This window comes from Enhydra lutris, unplaced genomic scaffold, assembly GCF_002288905.1.
Source record: "Enhydra lutris kenyoni isolate GAN:26980312 unplaced genomic scaffold, ASM228890v2 scaffoldscaffold11, whole genome shotgun sequence".
In the NCBI taxonomy this organism is placed as follows: Eukaryota; Metazoa; Chordata; class Mammalia; order Carnivora; family Mustelidae; genus Enhydra; species Enhydra lutris.
In genome coordinates this window covers 24821986-24829072 of record NW_019154095.1, presented here as the reverse complement: position 1 = coordinate 24829072, position 7087 = coordinate 24821986, and the positions used below count along the sequence as shown (strand labels likewise).

The 7087-nt window shown below is 36.5% G+C and overlaps 1 pseudogene; it reads right to left on the bottom strand.

Annotated features, from left to right (window-relative positions):
- Positions 1–778: 778 nt before the first annotated feature.
- LOC111144469 lies at positions 779–2943 on the bottom strand (annotated as a pseudogene).
- Between the last annotated feature and the right edge of the window lie 4144 nt (positions 2944–7087).

Here is a 7087-nt window from a genome sequence, read left to right as displayed (position 1 = left end):
AAGCAGAATTATGTTTATTTGTTAGCTCAAGAGAAGAGGTTATTGAGAATTAGACACAGTGTGGCTTCAGGGCAGGTGTGGCTTCAGATGATAACTGTAACTTCACTGCTATTGCCACTTGGACAACCAAATCTGACATTGCCAGCCATTCATGAGAGACATACATCTTATCTTTTATAGAAAAGGTTGGGTTACACCACAAGGTTGTTTAGATATTCCCCCAAGGGCTTGGAGACGGTGCCCCAAAGGCACCTGAACTCCAAGACCCATTGTCAAGCTTCATGTCTTTATTTTATCACAGGGTTGTCAGTCCTCAAAGATCACCACCTCTAGAAGTGCCACCCCCAGCAGGAAACTGACTAACCAAAAGTAACACAATCATGATATTTTTTACATAATTACAACTCCTCTTCACATTATTATTATTTAAACTGTTTGATAATTCAGCCTTTTTTTTTTAGTTAAGATATTTATTAGTGTTTATGCAAACAAGCTTCAACTGCAATTCAAAAATAGGAGGGTATTTTCCTCAATAAGAGTACATTCTTTGGTGGGACTCAATTTAAATAAGAATTCCATACAAATAGAATATATACTTAAGACAAGAAAGCAAGGAAGGATTTTACATTACACTGAACATTTAGTTGGTTCAATCATGGTGAGTTACCCTCCCAACCAAATACTCTTTATATTTATTACAAATATTGCAGTCAGCAGTATATGTCAACAATCACACATTTTTAACATTTAGTAGCATGAAGCACACTTAACACATTTCCTAAAAGAAATGTGATACAGTCTTCATTACAGAGGTGCAGACGTGATTGAATGATTGTCTGCTCTTTAATGTTCCAATGAACCCTTCCATTGCCTCATCAAGACCAATGCCTTTGGTTGCTGAAGTATTGAAAAGTTGTCATTTTCCATCCTTCCACACAGGTAACCCAAGTAAACTTGCCACCTCTGAGACAGTCATGACCTGTTCGGTGTCCTATTTACTTGCAAACATCACTAAAATGGATTTCCTCAACTCTTCTTCCTCCAGTATGGCAACTAATTCTCATTTGGGAATGCCAGTTAAGTCTCCATCACAACTATCTACTCAGAAATGATTGCATCTGTGTTTGAATAATAACATCCCCAGTATGGCCTGATACTTTTCTGTCCTCCTAAATCCTGGAGTTGGAATCCAAGGCTCTTGTATGTTACCATCTCAACTTTAAATCCAATAGTAGGAATAGTAGCAATGACTTCTCCAACCTATAACCTATACGAAATTATAGTTTTTCCTGTTCCATGTAATCCAGCTCCTGGGCTGTCTCCACCTCCCCCTCTGGATGCAGTTCTTGCTCCTGCTCGGGCTCCCACTCCAGATCCAGCTACCCTCTGCCTCCAGCTCCAGTTCTGGCTCTGGTGCAGTTTCCTGGGAAAAGTCAAGCATGCCAGCACCTTCCATGTCAGAATGGCCAAATACAGCATTATTTTGACTTACAAGTCTCAGAGGTATTCTTTCAGGTTAACAAATTCTACCTTTATTTCAGCTCAAAAATTTTTTTTTAATTTAGGATAAAATAAGTAGCATCAAGTACCACTTAACTCCATTCTAGGGGCTGACATGCATAACCAGATTTTCATTTTATCCTGTATCTTCAGAAATCATCCAGCCACATGAACACTTTAAAACAACAACTTTTAAAATTAAATAAATAAATAAAACAATCTTTTTATGGAGAAGAATGCACCAATATATATAAGATTGATATAAGATGTGCGGTTACAATGATTTTTATTTTATTCTTAATGTTTTTTTGTATTTTCCAATTTTCTAGAGTATAAAGAAAAGTTGTTATTGAAACTGTAACTGCCTTTTGAAAATATACACATTTAATAATATGAAATTACTACTATATTGAACATTCTAAAAAAAAAAAAAAAAAAAAGATGAAGCTCCAGCCGGTCCCATGTTTCTATTCTATATATCAAAACCACTTAGAAGGTGCTCGTTAGACAAGTGCTCTGAGACCTTCTCAGGCCGCAGTTAAGTAAAAACTTTAATTCACCAATTACAACATGAAAAACTGAATTATAGGGTAATTGATTTGTCTAAGATGCACAGGTACTCTTGGGCACTCCTGGGAAAATAACCCATGCATAACTCCTATCATTCTGACCACTCCACAATTGGCTTCAAGACTCTCTGCATTACCGTTAGAGAGGGCATGGTATGGAACCACAGTGAAAAAGTCTTGACTTCCCTACCAGTTTTCCTTCCTCCTTCTTCCTTATAAATTGAAGTTTGCCTTTGTCATAATTATGCAATTAACAGAAAGACTTTTAAAAAGCTGTGTTATAAAAAGTGTTGCTGTGGGGCACTTGGGTGGACAGTCGGTTGATCATGGGACACTTGGTTTTGGCTGAGGTCATAATCTCAGTGTCCTGATCTCAGGGTCCTTAGATCGAGCCCTACCTAGGGCACCGCACTCAACATGGAGTCTGCTTGGAATTCTCTCTCCCTTTCCCTCTGCCCTTCCTGCTCGCTCTCTCTCTTCTCTCTCTCTTTCTCTCTCTCAAATGAATAGATAAATCTTTAAGGAAAAAAAAGTGTTGCTGCTTTTGTTTCTCAGAACATCAAGTAATGAGTAATATTTTTGTTGGCTTGGGATTTAGTTTGACTTATTTCCAAACTGGCTTTTTTTTGTCCTTCAGTATCACATAGAAACAACTTGGAATCTAAAAGTCAATCACAACTAAATGTAAGATTATTGATGTAGCTGCACAGGAAACCCAAAATTGGTATCCTGTTGAAAAGATTCATGCATTTTTACAAGAATAAGTAGCACTTAGAGAGTATTTAGTATGTGCCGAGCAGTATTAGCACTTTACATGTATTAATTCATTTAGTCCCTATAACAACCCAAGGAAAAGGCAGATCATTATCCTCATTTTAAAGAGAAAGAAACTGAGACATTGAGTGAGTAAATAATAGCTAATTAGTAAAGCAGCAAAGAACTCACTGGAGGCAGTCTTGGTCTATGACCTGCGGTCTTAACCACTGAGCTGGAAGTGCACCAGCACCTGCAAACTGTGCTCTGGTTTGTTGATCTTGTCAGACTGTCTAATGTAGGGATCAGGACCCTGGGCTTTGGAGTCAGACTCAGTTGTTCATGCCCAGTCTGCCACTTACTAGCTAAGTATCCTTAGACAAATTATTATTATTCACTTTCTTTAATTTAATACCTAATTTTTACACAATTTTTATAAGGGTTAAATTAGATAAGATTTGCAAAGTGTTCAGCCAGTATAACCACACATTAAAGTTCCCGTATGTGGTTCTTATTAGAATTTGATCTACTTTCTAACGTAAATTTTGCCTCAAAGATAGCATAATACATTTAGAATGTTTATAGTCAAATGAGAAATTTTCAAGAAGGCAGATTCCCTTGTTTCTGAACTGAAGAAGAGCCAAAAGCCATGATTTAGCTGCAGTTGGAAAGTTTTGCAGATCTCAAGCGAGTAGCACTTTCATCTAGTTCTTTTATTTCAGAACACGGGAAATATCCTTACTGGAGTGTTTTTAAACTCTTTTTTGCTGCCAAAAGGCAGAAACACAAACAATGCACTGCTTGTAATCGTTGCCTCAAGAGATCTGTGAACAAAATGAAGAAACAAAGAACTGGCAAGAAGGACTGTGCTGGACCAGTTCAATACTACGCTGTTTTTGGAGTGAGGGGAAAAAAGAGCAATTTCTTCCATGAGAACAGCCAATGCACATTATTCTAGTGAAAGTACTTAAACACACAGAATAGAGACAGAACATAAAACCAGCAAATTGTTTTAAGAAAAGAATGAACTCCTATGGGAACAAGATGTTCTGGTTTACTTCTGTACCCAGAGAGCAGAGATTAATGCTGAGAGGGAATGTCTAGCACAGGGTCTGGCATGGAACAAGTAAGGAGGTAAATTAACATTTACTAGATAAGAAATAAAAGAATTCTCTACACAAAAACTAAACCTCCTTTCAGGAAAGACAATTACATATTTGCTTTGATTTGCTCTTGGACGTATGTCTTATTCAACTAAAGTCACAAAGAGAGGAAGTTTGTTTATAGAAAACTATTGCCAACATTTGTAACTATTTGCTTTATTAATATATATTTCAAAGCTTACAATTTTGTAGAGAAGAAAATTATTTTCTCTTTTGAAATTAGTAAAGTTTGTAACTCTTTCCTGAATAATTCTGAAGACTGCTGAGTGCAAGTTTCAGATATCAGTGGAGATGACGGATCCAAAGTAAATCAGATAGTTTTTGTCCCCTAAAAAACATTCTAAACCTGGGGATTGTGATGGTCACTTTGTGTGTCAGGATGGCTAGTCAAAGGACCCAGATTTTAGGTCAAACACCAGTCTATCACTTTGAAGGTATTTTTTTAGATGAGATTAACATTAACATGAAAATCTGTAGACACTGAGGAAAGCAGATTACTCTCCATTAAGTTGGTGGGCATCATCCAATCAACTGAAGGCTGAAAAAAAGACTAAGGTCTAAGGAAAAGGGAATTCTGCCTCTAGACTACCTTTGGACTCAAGCTGAAACATTAGCTCTTTCCTAGGTCTCTAGCTTGACAACATATTCTGCAGATTTCAAACTGTCCAGTCCCATAATCACATGAGCCAATTCCTTAAAATAAATCCACCCTATATATAATATAATATAATATAATATATAACATATAATATATATCATATAATATATATCATATAATATAATATGATATATATTATATATATATATGTCTATATGTCTTATAATCATGCATACATATATACATACATATATACACACACACATACATATAAATACATACTATTGATTCTGTTTCTCTGAACAACCCTGACTTACACAACAACCTCTCTTTAGCTTACAGTTTGTGAGTTGGCAATTTGAGCCACATTTATCAAAGTAGCTCGGACAATCCCAGCCACACATAGCTGATCTTGGCTGATCACTCATACAACTGCAGTCAGCTGCATGGCTGGCCAGGGGCTGACTGGTTTACGATGGCTTAACTGGGATGACTAACCTCTATACCACAGGCCCTTTCATCCACTAACAGGCTAGATAGCGTTTATTCACCTGGTGGCTGGGCCAGCTTCTTGGAGAAAACAGAACCTGGAGGCCCAGGCTTGGAATTTGCACAAATCATTCCTGCTGCATTCTGTTGTCCAAAGTGAATACAAGGTCAGACCAGATCCAGGAGGGGGCAAAATATGCTCTACTTCCTGATGACAGGAAGTCCAAAGGGATTATGACAATTTGCAATCGATCACACAGCTGAATTGAAGCTCACAGAGTGTTAGTGGGTAGGAGACTATTGCTGCAATGATTAATTTCCATATATACTCTAAGAGATGAATAAGATGTTAAATATGATGTTAAACTTGACCTAAAGGAGCTTATAATAAGTGAGACTATGGGAGGGATAAGAATAACAGTAATAATGGGAAACTGACATATGTAATAAAGGAAACTATTAAAATCCTAAAATGGGAAATTTAAATTAGGTCAAATAGACAACGAGACTTCCTGGAGGACATAATACTTGAAGGATTATATTTAGAGAAGTCCATGATAAACTAATATGTGTGTTTGGAAGAATACCAAATTTTTATTTAGGTAATTAGGATATAAAATATTCTATTGGTAACTTTAGGCAGTGATGAATAGAACTGGTCTTTGAGTTAAAAAGAATTGAGTTGGATGCTTGGCTTTGCCACTTACTAGTTAAAAGAAACTTGCATAAATTATTTATCCCCATTACTACCTAAATTCCTTTTTGTTAGAATGAAACAAAAATAGTACCTATTATAAAGGTTGCCTTGTGTGTTAAACGAAGTATATGTAGAGTTTGACAACAGTGTCTGGATCATGGTAAGCATTCAGTAAATTATGTTATTATTGCTACACTTATTCTTTTAAATAGTCATTATTACATATTTTGTTTTTTAAACTCCAACAGAGACAATTATCAAAAACTCTTTTTAGTGTTAGAATTGCAAAAGTTAAACCAAATGCTCGAATAACTGCTTCTCCTGATCTTAAAATAATGAAAAGCAATAAACCACCTTTCTTGAAAGAAAGAGGTACTCTACAGCTGCTCGCCAAGACTGTAGTGTTCCATGTGGCGTCCACCAACCCATGGATGTCCCTAAGACTCTTTTAGGGCTAAGCAAGTATTATTTCATAATAGTACTAAGACATATTTGCTTTTTCCAGTGTCGACATTTACACTGATGTTACAATAGCAATGACAGGTAAAATGCTGGGAAACTTAGCACACACCAAGGCAGAGGCAGCAAATTCTGCTAACAGTCATTGTATTTCCACCTCCAAGCACTCATAATAGGAAAACATGTTCAGTAGACTTAGGGATTACCTTAAAGATGCAACATACATTATCGAGTTTATCAAATTCAATCTTTGGGCACAGGTTATTTTAATATCCTATGTGATGAAATGAGAAAAATAAATAAAGCACTTCTGTTGCACATTTAATTGAGATAATCACCTTTAAAAAAATCACTTATGTGATTGTTCGAGTTGTGAGCTTAGCTACCCAGTGTTTTCTTTTCCTTTTTTTTTTTTAAGATTTATTTATTTATTTATTTGACAGACAGAGACCACAAGTAGGCAGAGAGGCAGGCAGAGAGAGAGGGGGAAGAGGCTCCCCACTGAGCAGAGAGCCAGACACGGGGCTCGATCTCAGGACCCCAGGATCATGACCCGAGCTGAAGCCAGAGGCGGGGCCATGCTAATCTTCTCTGTATCATTCCAGTTTTAGTATATGTGCTGCTGAAGCGAGCACTCTAAGGAAACATTTTTAGTTGAAAGAATGGCAAATGAACTATGGTTATTGAGAATTGGGCATTTCACACACATATTCACAAAAATTAAATAAAGTGGCTCTCTCACTTCAAGGAGAGTGTTTATTGCCAACAATACATCTCCAGATGAAAACTTCCCAATACCTCAAGACTTTTCTAATGATATTGGTGATAATAGAAATGAACGTGATTTTGGAGTATAATA